Below are 12,452 nucleotides of genomic sequence, written 5' to 3'. Positions count from 1 at the left end.
TTGATTGATTGATTGATTGATTGATTGATTGATTGATTGATTGATGCAGCACAACAGTCAAATAGTGGAGTGGAGTAGGGGAACAGCAAACAGCCAATAAAGCAGCCCGCCCGCTCGCCTGCCCGCCACAATGGACCTACCTGTGTACACTAGATGGATGTGATGGAATGTACTGTCGTCCCTACATTTCAAGAAGAAGTAAGAATTGCAGTTGCAACAAAGCCTTGCTTGCCTACAAAGAGAGCAGCAATTTGGATTTGTTACTATGTTACCTAGAAGAATAACAAACTGTGCAAGGATGGAGGTTGTAGGAGCAAGGAGAAGTTGTCTGTAAAGTTGGTGGATGCCTATTTTCCATTTTGCAGTCCCTTGTCTCCCTCTTGTGGCCTCCTGGAGGCAACTAGCTGTGCAAAAAAAAGACAGCCTGGCGGCCGGCTGTTGCAGTGTTGCCCTCTCAGGCAACACTGAGTGACTGACTGAGCCTCACCGTCTTATATAAAGTTCAGACGGAACTTTGCACGTGTCATAGTGGAGCCCTCAGGATTCCAGAGCCAGCTTTCTGACATCATAATGGGGCCTCAGAGATAAAAGCCTGGGCCCAGGCAGTGTTGGTCAGTGCTGCTCAGCAGGCAGCACTGGACTGGACTGGATTACAGCTGATACAAGGTGTGAAGGAACAAGGGGTGGCTGTGGGCATGCACTTGCTGCCGCTGCCAGTGTTTATCTGCATGGCAGCAGGGCATTTGGGCGTTGCCAGGAAGGCGTTTTTATGTAGATTCCTCCTCTTTCAGCACTGCATTGTGGTGCAAGCAAAAGAAGCAAATCCTGTCTGGCTTCCTCTCCGGCCTTTATTCACCTCCCGTGTAGCTGTGAGTGTGTGAGCCTGCAGGACCCCATGGAATTGCCTAGAAGTAGGCTGAATCGCTGCAAGGGCTGAACAGCAGTATCGGGCAGGCTCGGGCAACGCGCGGCCCGTTCGGGTTATCGCTTCTCGGCCTTTTGGCTAAGATCAAGTGTAGTATCTGTTCTTATCAGTTTAATATCTGATACGTCCCCTATCTGGGGACCATATATTAAATGGATTTTTAGAACAGGGAGATGGAAATAGAGCTTGCTCTGTCCACTCCACGCATTGACCTGGTATTGCAGTATTTCCAGGACCGGTGCACCCTTTCCTTATGTGTTGACTAAAAGCAGATTCCAAAAGTGTTTTTTGTCTTTGCTATTGTTTCTGTCTTTCTGAAGGGATCTCCCCTTTTAATCCCATTATTTCAACACCTGTTGGACAATGCATGAGTGATAATGAGCTCATTGATTAAATGCAATTAATGAATAGATTGCCACCTCTTGTTGTGTGTCGTCTGTGTTTCTGTGTTTCCGGCATTTCACATTGGAACACCTCATTCACCTTCCTTGTCTTCTCTCCGCCCTCCCTTTTAGGTAAGTTAAAGAGCTGCACCTGAGCCAGCCACTGATTGATTGATTGATTGATTGATTGATTGATTGATTGATTGATTGATTGATTGATTGATTGATGCAGCACAACAGTCAAATAGTGGAGTGGAGTAGGGGAACAGCAAACAGCCAATAAAGCAGCCCGCCCGCTCGCCTGCCCGCCACAATGGACCTACCTGTGTACACTAGATGGATGTGATGGAATGTACTGTCGTCCCTACATTTCAAGAAGAAGTAAGAATTGCAGTTGCAACAAAGCCTTGCTTGCCTACAAAGAGAGCAGCAATTTGGATTTGTTACTATGTTACCTAGAAGAATAACAAACTGTGCAAGGATGGAGGTTGTAGGAGCAAGGAGAAGTTGTCTGTAAAGTTGGTGGATGCCTATTTTCCATTTTGCAGTCCCTTGTCTCCCTCTTGTGGCCTCCTGGAGGCAACTAGCTGTGCAAAAAAAAGACAGCCTGGCGGCCGGCTGTTGCAGTGTTGCCCTCTCAGGCAACACTGAGTGACTGACTGAGCCTCACCGTCTTATATAAAGTTCAGACGGAACTTTGCACGTGTCATAGTGGAGCCCTCAGGATTCCAGAGCCAGCTTTCTGACATCATAATGGGGCCTCAGAGATAAAAGCCTGGGCCCAGGCAGTGTTGGTCAGTGCTGCTCAGCAGGCAGCACTGGACTGGACTGGATTACAGCTGATACAAGGTGTGAAGGAACAAGGGGTGGCTGTGGGCATGCACTTGCTGCCGCTGCCAGTGTTTATCTGCATGGCAGCAGGGCATTTGGGCGTTGCCAGGAAGGCGTTTTTATGTAGATTCCTCCTCTTTCAGCACTGCATTGTGGTGCAAGCAAAAGAAGCAAATCCTGTCTGGCTTCCTCTCCGGCCTTTATTCACCTCCCGTGTAGCTGTGAGTGTGTGAGCCTGCAGGGCCCCATGGAATTGCCTAGAAGTAGGCTGAATCGCTGCAAGGGCTGAACAGCAGTATCGGGCAGGCTCGGGCAACGCGCGGCCCGTTCGGGTTATCGCTTCTCGGCCTTTTGGCTAAGATCAAGTGTAGTATCTGTTCTTATCAGTTTAATATCTGATACGTCCCCTATCTGGGGACCATATATTAAATGGATTTTTAGAACAGGGAGATGGAAATAGAGCTTGCTCTGTCCACTCCACGCATTGACCTGGTATTGCAGTATTTCCAGGACCGGTGCACCCTTTCCTTATGTGTTGACTAAAAGCAGATTCCAAAAGTGTTTTTTGTCTTTGCTATTGTTTCTGTCTTTCTGAAGGGATCTCCCCTTTTAATCCCATTATTTCAACACCTGTTGGACAATGCATGAGTGATAATGAGCTCATTGATTAAATGCAATTAATGAATAGATTGCCACCTCTTGTTGTGTGTCGTCTGTGTTTCTGTGTTTCCGGCATTTCACATTGGAACACCTCATTCACCTTCCTTGTCTTCTCTCCGCCCTCCCTTTTAGGTAAGTTAAAGAGCTGCACCTGAGCCAGCCACTGATTGATTGATTGATTGATTGATTGATTGATTGATTGATTGATTGATTGATTGATTGATGCAGCACAACAGTCAAATAGTGGAGTGGAGTAGGGGAACAGCAAACAGCCAATAAAGCAGCCCGCCCGCTCGCCTGCCCGCCACAATGGACCTACCTGTGTACACTAGATGGATGTGATGGAATGTACTGTCGTCCCTACATTTCAAGAAGAAGTAAGAATTGCAGTTGCAACAAAGCCTTGCTTGCCTACAAAGAGAGCAGCAATTTGGATTTGTTACTATGTTACCTAGAAGAATAACAAACTGTGCAAGGATGGAGGTTGTAGGAGCAAGGAGAAGTTGTCTGTAAAGTTGGTGGATGCCTATTTTCCATTTTGCAGTCCCTTGTCTCCCTCTTGTGGCCTCCTGGAGGCAACTAGCTGTGCAAAAAAAAGACAGCCTGGCGGCCGGCTGTTGCAGTGTTGCCCTCTCAGGCAACACTGAGTGACTGACTGAGCCTCACCGTCTTATATAAAGTTCAGACGGAACTTTGCACGTGTCATAGTGGAGCCCTCAGGATTCCAGAGCCAGCTTTCTGACATCATAATGGGGCCTCAGAGATAAAAGCCTGGGCCCAGGCAGTGTTGGTCAGTGCTGCTCAGCAGGCAGCACTGGACTGGACTGGATTACAGCTGATACAAGGTGTGAAGGAACAAGGGGTGGCTGTGGGCATGCACTTGCTGCCACTGCCAGTGTTTATCTGCATGGCAGCAGGGCATTTGGGCGTTGCCAGGAAGGCGTTTTTATGTAGATTCCTCCTCTTTCAGCACTGCATTGTGGTGCAAGCAAAAGAAGCAAATCCTGTCTGGCTTCCTCTCCGGCCTTTATTCACCTCCCGTGTAGCTGTGAGTGTGTGAGCCTGCAGGGCCCCATGGAATTGCCTAGAAGTAGGCTGAATCGCTGCAAGGGCTGAACAGCAGTATCGGGCAGGCTCGGGCAACGCGCGGCCCGTTCGGGTTATCGCTTCTCGGCCTTTTGGCTAAGATCAAGTGTAGTATCTGTTCTTATCAGTTTAATATCTGATACGTCCCCTATCTGGGGACCATATATTAAATGGATTTTTAGAACAGGGAGATGGAAATAGAGCTTGCTCTGTCCACTCCACGCATTGACCTGGTATTGCAGTATTTCCAGGACCGGTGCACCCTTTCCTTATGTGTTGACTAAAAGCAGATTCCAAAAGTGTTTTTTGTCTTTGCTATTGTTTCTGTCTTTCTGAAGGGATCTCCCCTTTTAATCCCATTATTTCAACACCTGTTGGACAATGCATGAGTGATAATGAGCTCATTGATTAAATGCAATTAATGAATAGATTGCCACCTCTTGTTGTGTGTCGTCTGTGTTTCTGTGTTTCCGGCATTTCACATTGGAACACCTCATTCACCTTCCTTGTCTTCTCTCCGCCCTCCCTTTTAGGTAAGTTAAAGAGCTGCACCTGAGCCAGCCACTGATTGATTGATTGATTGATTGATTGATTGATTGATTGATTGATTGATTGATTGATGCAGCACAACAGTCAAATAGTGGAGTGGAGTAGGGGAACAGCAAACAGCCAATAAAGCAGCCTGCCCGCTCGCCTGCCCGCCACAATGGACCTACCTGTGTACACTAGATGGATGTGATGGAATGTACTGTCGTCCCTACATTTCAAGAAGAAGTAAGAATTGCAGTTGCAACAAAGCCTTGCTTGCCTACAAAGAGAGCAGCAATTTGGATTTGTTACTATGTTACCTAGAAGAATAACAAACTGTGCAAGGATGGAGGTTGTAGGAGCAAGGAGAAGTTGTCTGTAAAGTTGGTGGATGCCTATTTTCCATTTTGCAGTCCCTTGTCTCCCTCTTGTGGCCTCCTGGAGGCAACTAGCTGTGCAAAAAAAAGACAGCCTGGCGGCCGGCTGTTGCAGTGTTGCCCTCTCAGGCAACACTGAGTGACTGACTGAGCCTCACCGTCTTATATAAAGTTCAGACGGAACTTTGCACGTGTCATAGTGGAGCCCTCAGGATTCCAGAGCCAGCTTTCTGACATCATAATGGGGCCTCAGAGATAAAAGCCTGGGCCCAGGCAGTGTTGGTCAGTGCTGCTCAGCAGGCAGCACTGGACTGGACTGGATTACAGCTGATACAAGGTGTGAAGGAACAAGGGGTGGCTGTGGGCATGCACTTGCTGCCGCTGCCAGTGTTTATCTGCATGGCAGCAGGGCATTTGGGCGTTGCCAGGAAGGCGTTGATTCCTCCTCTTTCAGCACTGCATTGTGGTGCAAGCAAAAGAAGCAAATCCTGTCTGGCTTCCTCTCCGGCCTTTATTCACCTCCCGTGTAGCTGTGAGTGTGTGAGCCTGCAGGGCCCCATGGAATTGCCTAGAAGTAGGCTGAATCGCTGCAAGGGCTGAACAGCAGTATCGGGCAGGCTCGGGCAACGCGCGGCCCGTTCGGGTTATCGCTTCTCGGCCTTTTGGCTAAGATCAAGTGTAGTATCTGTTCTTATCAGTTTAATATCTGATACGTCCCCTATCTGGGGACCATATATTAAATGGATTTTTAGAACAGGGAGATGGAAATAGAGCTTGCTCTGTCCACTCCACGCATTGACCTGGTATTGCAGTATTTCCAGGACCGGTGCACCCTTTCCTTATGTGTTGACTAAAAGCAGATTCCAAAAGTGTTTTTTGTCTTTGCTATTGTTTCTGTCTTTCTGAAGGGATCTCCCCTTTTAATCCCATTATTTCAACACCTGTTGGACAATGCATGAGTGATAATGAGCTCATTGATTAAATGCAATTAATGAATAGATTGCCACCTCTTGTTGTGTGTCGTCTGTGTTTCTGTGTTTCCGGCATTTCACATTGGAACACCTCATTCACCTTCCTTGTCTTCTCTCCGCCCTCCCTTTTAGGTAAGTTAAAGAGCTGCACCTGAGCCAGCCACTGATTGATTGATTGATTGATTGATTGATTGATTGATTGATTGATTGATTGATTGATTGATGCAGCACAACAGTCAAATAGTGGAGTGGAGTAGGGGAACAGCAAACAGCCAATAAAGCAGCCTGCCCGCTCGCCTGCCCGCCACAATGGACCTACCTGTGTACACTAGATGGATGTGATGGAATGTACTGTCGTCCCTACATTTCAAGAAGAAGTAAGAATTGCAGTTGCAACAAAGCCTTGCTTGCCTACAAAGAGAGCAGCAATTTGGATTTGTTACTATGTTACCTAGAAGAATAACAAACTGTGCAAGGATGGAGGTTGTAGGAGCAAGGAGAAGTTGTCTGTAAAGTTGGTGGATGCCTATTTTCCATTTTGCAGTCCCTTGTCTCCCTCTTGTGGCCTCCTGGAGGCAACTAGCTGTGCAAAAAAAAGACAGCCTGGCGGCCGGCTGTTGCAGTGTTGCCCTCTCAGGCAACACTGAGTGACTGACTGAGCCTCACCGTCTTATATAAAGTTCAGACGGAACTTTGCACGTGTCATAGTGGAGCCCTCAGGATTCCAGAGCCAGCTTTCTGACATCATAATGGGGCCTCAGAGATAAAAGCCTGGGCCCAGGCAGTGTTGGTCAGTGCTGCTCAGCAGGCAGCACTGGACTGGACTGGATTACAGCTGATACAAGGTGTGAAGGAACAAGGGGTGGCTGTGGGCATGCACTTGCTGCCGCTGCCAGTGTTTATCTGCATGGCAGCAGGGCATTTGGGCGTTGCCAGGAAGGCGTTTTTATGTAGATTCCTCCTCTTTCAGCACTGCATTGTGGTGCAAGCAAAAGAAGCAAATCCTGTCTGGCTTCCTCTCCGGCCTTTATTCACCTCCCGTGTAGCTGTGAGTGTGTGAGCCTGCAGGGCCCCATGGAATTGCCTAGAAGTAGGCTGAATCGCTGCAAGGGCTGAACAGCAGTATCGGGCAGGCTCGGGCAACGCGCGGCCCGTTCGGGTTATCGCTTCTCGGCCTTTTGGCTAAGATCAAGTGTAGTATCTGTTCTTATCAGTTTAATATCTGATACGTCCCCTATCTGGGGACCATATATTAAATGGATTTTTAGAACAGGGAGATGGAAATAGAGCTTGCTCTGTCCACTCCACGCATTGACCTGGTATTGCAGTATTTCCAGGACCGGTGCACCCTTTCCTTATGTGTTGACTAAAAGCAGATTCCAAAAGTGTTTTTTGTCTTTGCTATTGTTTCTGTCTTTCTGAAGGGATCTCCCCTTTTAATCCCATTATTTCAACACCTGTTGGACAATGCATGAGTGATAATGAGCTCATTGATTAAATGCAATTAATGAATAGATTGCCACCTCTTGTTGTGTGTCGTCTGTGTTTCTGTGTTTCCGGCATTTCACATTGGAACACCTCATTCACCTTCCTTGTCTTCTCTCCGCCCTCCCTTTTAGGTAAGTTAAAGAGCTGCACCTGAGCCAGCCACTGATTGATTGATTGATTGATTGATTGATTGATTGATTGATTGATTGATTGATGCAGCACAACAGTCAAATAGTGGAGTGGAGTAGGGGAACAGCAAACAGCCAATAAAGCAGCCCGCCCGCTCGCCTGCCCGCCACAATGGACCTACCTGTGTACACTAGATGGATGTGATGGAATGTACTGTCGTCCCTACATTTCAAGAAGAAGTAAGAATTGCAGTTGCAACAAAGCCTTGCTTGCCTACAAAGAGAGCAGCAATTTGGATTTGTTACTATGTTACCTAGAAGAATAACAAACTGTGCAAGGATGGAGGTTGTAGGAGCAAGGAGAAGTTGTCTGTAAAGTTGGTGGATGCCTATTTTCCATTTTGCAGTCCCTTGTCTCCCTCTTGTGGCCTCCTGGAGGCAACTAGCTGTGCAAAAAAAAGACAGCCTGGCGGCCGGCTGTTGCAGTGTTGCCCTCTCAGGCAACACTGAGTGACTGACTGAGCCTCACCGTCTTATATAAAGTTCAGACGGAACTTTGCACGTGTCATAGTGGAGCCCTCAGGATTCCAGAGCCAGCTTTCTGACATCATAATGGGGCCTCAGAGATAAAAGCCTGGGCCCAGGCAGTGTTGGTCAGTGCTGCTCAGCAGGCAGCACTGGACTGGACTGGATTACAGCTGATACAAGGTGTGAAGGAACAAGGGGTGGCTGTGGGCATGCACTTGCTGCCGCTGCCAGTGTTTATCTGCATGGCAGCAGGGCATTTGGGCGTTGCCAGGAAGGCGTTTTTATGTAGATTCCTCCTCTTTCAGCACTGCATTGTGGTGCAAGCAAAAGAAGCAAATCCTGTCTGGCTTCCTCTCCGGCCTTTATTCACCTCCCGTGTAGCTGTGAGTGTGTGAGCCTGCAGGGCCCCATGGAATTGCCTAGAAGTAGGCTGAATCGCTGCAAGGGCTGAACAGCAGTATCGGGCAGGCTCGGGCAACGCGCGGCCCGTTCGGGTTATCGCTTCTCGGCCTTTTGGCTAAGATCAAGTGTAGTATCTGTTCTTATCAGTTTAATATCTGATACGTCCCCTATCTGGGGACCATATATTAAATGGATTTTTAGAACAGGGAGATGGAAATAGAGCTTGCTCTGTCCACTCCACGCATTGACCTGGTATTGCAGTATTTCCAGGACCGGTGCACCCTTTCCTTATGTGTTGACTAAAAGCAGATTCCAAAAGTGTTTTTTGTCTTTGCTATTGTTTCTGTCTTTCTGAAGGGATCTCCCCTTTTAATCCCATTATTTCAACACCTGTTGGACAATGCATGAGTGATAATGAGCTCATTGATTAAATGCAATTAATGAATAGATTGCCACCTCTTGTTGTGTGTCGTCTGTGTTTCTGTGTTTCCGGCATTTCACATTGGAACACCTCATTCACCTTCCTTGTCTTCTCTCCGCCCTCCCTTTTAGGTAAGTTAAAGAGCTGCACCTGAGCCAGCCACTGATTGATTGATTGATTGATTGATTGATTGATTGATTGATTGATTGCAGCACAACAGTCAAATAGTGGAGTGGAGTAGGGGAACAGCAAACAGCCAATAAAGCAGCCCGCCCGCTCGCCTGCCCGCCACAATGGACCTACCTGTGTACACTAGATGGATGTGATGGAATGTACTGTCGTCCCTACATTTCAAGAAGAAGTAAGAATTGCAGTTGCAACAAAGCCTTGCTTGCCTACAAAGAGAGCAGCAATTTGGATTTGTTACTATGTTACCTAGAAGAATAACAAACTGTGCAAGGATGGAGGTTGTAGGAGCAAGGAGAAGTTGTCTGTAAAGTTGGTGGATGCCTATTTTCCATTTTGCAGTCCCTTGTCTCCCTCTTGTGGCCTCCTGGAGGCAACTAGCTGTGCAAAAAAAAGACAGCCTGGCGGCCGGCTGTTGCAGTGTTGCCCTCTCAGGCAACACTGAGTGACTGACTGAGCCTCACCGTCTTATATAAAGTTCAGACGGAACTTTGCACGTGTCATAGTGGAGCCCTCAGGATTCCAGAGCCAGCTTTCTGACATCATAATGGGGCCTCAGAGATAAAAGCCTGGGCCCAGGCAGTGTTGGTCAGTGCTGCTCAGCAGGCAGCACTGGACTGGACTGGATTACAGCTGATACAAGGTGTGAAGGAACAAGGGGTGGCTGTGGGCATGCACTTGCTGCCGCTGCCAGTGTTTATCTGCATGGCAGCAGGGCATTTGGGCGTTGCCAGGAAGGCGTTTTTATGTAGATTCCTCCTCTTTCAGCACTGCATTGTGGTGCAAGCAAAAGAAGCAAATCCTGTCTGGCTTCCTCTCCGGCCTTTATTCACCTCCCGTGTAGCTGTGAGTGTGTGAGCCTGCAGGGCCCCATGGAATTGCCTAGAAGTAGGCTGAATCGCTGCAAGGGCTGAACAGCAGTATCGGGCAGGCTCGGGCAACGCGCGGCCCGTTCGGGTTATCGCTTCTCGGCCTTTTGGCTAAGATCAAGTGTAGTATCTGTTCTTATCAGTTTAATATCTGATACGTCCCCTATCTGGGGACCATATATTAAATGGATTTTTAGAACAGGGAGATGGAAATAGAGCTTGCTCTGTCCACTCCACGCATTGACCTGGTATTGCAGTATTTCCAGGACCGGTGCACCCTTTCCTTATGTGTTGACTAAAAGCAGATTCCAAAAGTGTTTTTTGTCTTTGCTATTGTTTCTGTCTTTCTGAAGGGATCTCCCCTTTTAATCCCATTATTTCAACACCTGTTGGACAATGCATGAGTGATAATGAGCTCATTGATTAAATGCAATTAATGAATAGATTGCCACCTCTTGTTGTGTGTCGTCTGTGTTTCTGTGTTTCCGGCATTTCACATTGGAACACCTCATTCACCTTCCTTGTCTTCTCTCCGCCCTCCCTTTTAGGTAAGTTAAAGAGCTGCACCTGAGCCAGCCACTGATTGATTGATTGATTGATTGATTGATTGATTGATTGATTGATTGATTGATTGATGCAGCACAACAGTCAAATAGTGGAGTGGAGTAGGGGAACAGCAAACAGCCAATAAAGCAGCCCGCCCGCTCGCCTGCCCGCCACAATGGACCTACCTGTGTACACTAGATGGATGTGATGGAATGTACTGTCGTCCCTACATTTCAAGAAGAAGTAAGAATTGCAGTTGCAACAAAGCCTTGCTTGCCTACAAAGAGAGCAGCAATTTGGATTTGTTACTATGTTACCTAGAAGAATAACAAACTGTGCAAGGATGGAGGTTGTAGGAGCAAGGAGAAGTTGTCTGTAAAGTTGGTGGATGCCTATTTTCCATTTTGCAGTCCCTTGTCTCCCTCTTGTGGCCTCCTGGAGGCAACTAGCTGTGCAAAAAAAAGACAGCCTGGCGGCCGGCTGTTGCAGTGTTGCCCTCTCAGGCAACACTGAGTGACTGACTGAGCCTCACCGTCTTATATAAAGTTCAGACGGAACTTTGCACGTGTCATAGTGGAGCCCTCAGGATTCCAGAGCCAGCTTTCTGACATCATAATGGGGCCTCAGAGATAAAAGCCTGGGCCCAGGCAGTGTTGGTCAGTGCTGCTCAGCAGGCAGCACTGGACTGGACTGGATTACAGCTGATACAAGGTGTGAAGGAACAAGGGGTGGCTGTGGGCATGCACTTGCTGCCGCTGCCAGTGTTTATCTGCATGGCAGCAGGGCATTTGGGCGTTGCCAGGAAGGCGTTTTTATGTAGATTCCTCCTCTTTCAGCACTGCATTGTGGTGCAAGCAAAAGAAGCAAATCCTGTCTGGCTTCCTCTCCGGCCTTTATTCACCTCCCGTGTAGCTGTGAGTGTGTGAGCCTGCAGGGCCCCATGGAATTGCCTAGAAGTAGGCTGAATCGCTGCAAGGGCTGAACAGCAGTATCGGGCAGGCTCGGGCAACGCGCGGCCCGTTCGGGTTATCGCTTCTCGGCCTTTTGGCTAAGATCAAGTGTAGTATCTGTTCTTATCAGTTTAATATCTGATACGTCCCCTATCTGGGGACCATATATTAAATGGATTTTTAGAACAGGGAGATGGAAATAGAGCTTGCTCTGTCCACTCCACGCATTGACCTGGTATTGCAGTATTTCCAGGACCGGTGCACCCTTTCCTTATGTGTTGACTAAAAGCAGATTCCAAAAGTGTTTTTTGTCTTTGCTATTGTTTCTGTCTTTCTGAAGGGATCTCCCCTTTTAATCCCATTATTTCAACACCTGTTGGACAATGCATGAGTGATAATGAGCTCATTGATTAAATGCAATTAATGAATAGATTGCCACCTCTTGTTGTGTGTCGTCTGTGTTTCTGTGTTTCCGGCATTTCACATTGGAACACCTCATTCACCTTCCTTGTCTTCTCTCCGCCCTCCCTTTTAGGTAAGTTAAAGAGCTGCACCTGAGCCAGCCACTTGATTGATTGATTGATTGATTGATTGATTGATTGATTGATTGATGCAGCACAACAGTCAAATAGTGGAGTGGAGTAGGGGAACAGCAAACAGCCAATAAAGCAGCCTGCCCGCTCGCCTGCCCGCCACAATGGACCTACCTGTGTACACTAGATGGATGTGATGGAATGTACTGTCGTCCCTACATTTCAAGAAGAAGTAAGAATTGCAGTTGCAACAAAGCCTTGCTTGCCTACAAAGAGAGCAGCAATTTGGATTTGTTACTATGTTACCTAGAAGAATAACAAACTGTGCAAGGATGGAGGTTGTAGGAGCAAGGAGAAGTTGTCTGTAAAGTTGGTGGATGCCTATTTTCCATTTTGCAGTCCCTTGTCTCCCTCTTGTGGCCTCCTGGAGGCAACTAGCTGTGCAAAAAAAAGACAGCCTGGCGGCCGGCTGTTGCAGTGTTGCCCTCTCAGGCAACACTGAGTGACTGACTGAGCCTCACCGTCTTATATAAAGTTCAGACGGAACTTTGCACGTGTCATAGTGGAGCCCTCAGGATTCCAGAGCCAGCTTTCTGACATCATAATGGGGCCTCAGAGATAAAAGCCTGGGCCCAGGCAG

At 47.7% G+C, this 12,452-nt stretch overlaps 8 non-coding genes across 8 annotated transcripts; all 8 read left to right on the top strand.

The window, feature by feature from the left end:
* The first annotated feature begins 983 nt into the window (after window positions 1–983).
* On the top strand, window positions 984–1,174 carry LOC142729074 (U2 spliceosomal RNA). The gene has a single exon (XR_012877970.1). It is a non-coding gene; the product is annotated as a U2 spliceosomal RNA (small nuclear RNA).
* Window positions 1,175–2,474: 1,300 nt separating this feature from the next.
* On the top strand, window positions 2,475–2,665 carry LOC142729073 (U2 spliceosomal RNA). Its single transcript, XR_012877969.1, has one exon. It is a non-coding gene; the product is annotated as a U2 spliceosomal RNA (small nuclear RNA).
* A 1,296-nt stretch (window positions 2,666–3,961) lies between these two features.
* On the top strand, window positions 3,962–4,152 carry LOC142729071 (U2 spliceosomal RNA). Its single transcript, XR_012877967.1, has one exon. It is a non-coding gene; the product is annotated as a U2 spliceosomal RNA (small nuclear RNA).
* Window positions 4,153–5,436: 1,284 nt separating this feature from the next.
* Window positions 5,437–5,627, top strand: LOC142729070 (U2 spliceosomal RNA). The gene has a single exon (XR_012877966.1). It is a non-coding gene; the product is annotated as a U2 spliceosomal RNA (small nuclear RNA).
* A 1,296-nt stretch (window positions 5,628–6,923) lies between these two features.
* LOC142729069 (U2 spliceosomal RNA) lies at window positions 6,924–7,114 on the top strand. Its single transcript, XR_012877965.1, has one exon. It is a non-coding gene; the product is annotated as a U2 spliceosomal RNA (small nuclear RNA).
* A 1,288-nt stretch (window positions 7,115–8,402) lies between these two features.
* On the top strand, window positions 8,403–8,593 carry LOC142729068 (U2 spliceosomal RNA). The gene has a single exon (XR_012877964.1). It is a non-coding gene; the product is annotated as a U2 spliceosomal RNA (small nuclear RNA).
* Window positions 8,594–9,874: 1,281 nt separating this feature from the next.
* On the top strand, window positions 9,875–10,065 carry LOC142729066 (U2 spliceosomal RNA). Its single transcript, XR_012877963.1, has one exon. It is a non-coding gene; the product is annotated as a U2 spliceosomal RNA (small nuclear RNA).
* Window positions 10,066–11,357: 1,292 nt separating this feature from the next.
* LOC142729065 (U2 spliceosomal RNA) lies at window positions 11,358–11,548 on the top strand. Its single transcript, XR_012877962.1, has one exon. It is a non-coding gene; the product is annotated as a U2 spliceosomal RNA (small nuclear RNA).
* The last annotated feature ends 904 nt before the right edge of the window (window positions 11,549–12,452 follow it).

This window comes from Rhinoderma darwinii, unplaced genomic scaffold, assembly GCF_050947455.1.
Source record: "Rhinoderma darwinii isolate aRhiDar2 unplaced genomic scaffold, aRhiDar2.hap1 Scaffold_707, whole genome shotgun sequence".
In the NCBI taxonomy this organism is placed as follows: domain Eukaryota; kingdom Metazoa; phylum Chordata; class Amphibia; order Anura; family Rhinodermatidae; genus Rhinoderma; species Rhinoderma darwinii.
This window is presented reverse-complemented; position numbering and strand designations above follow the sequence as displayed.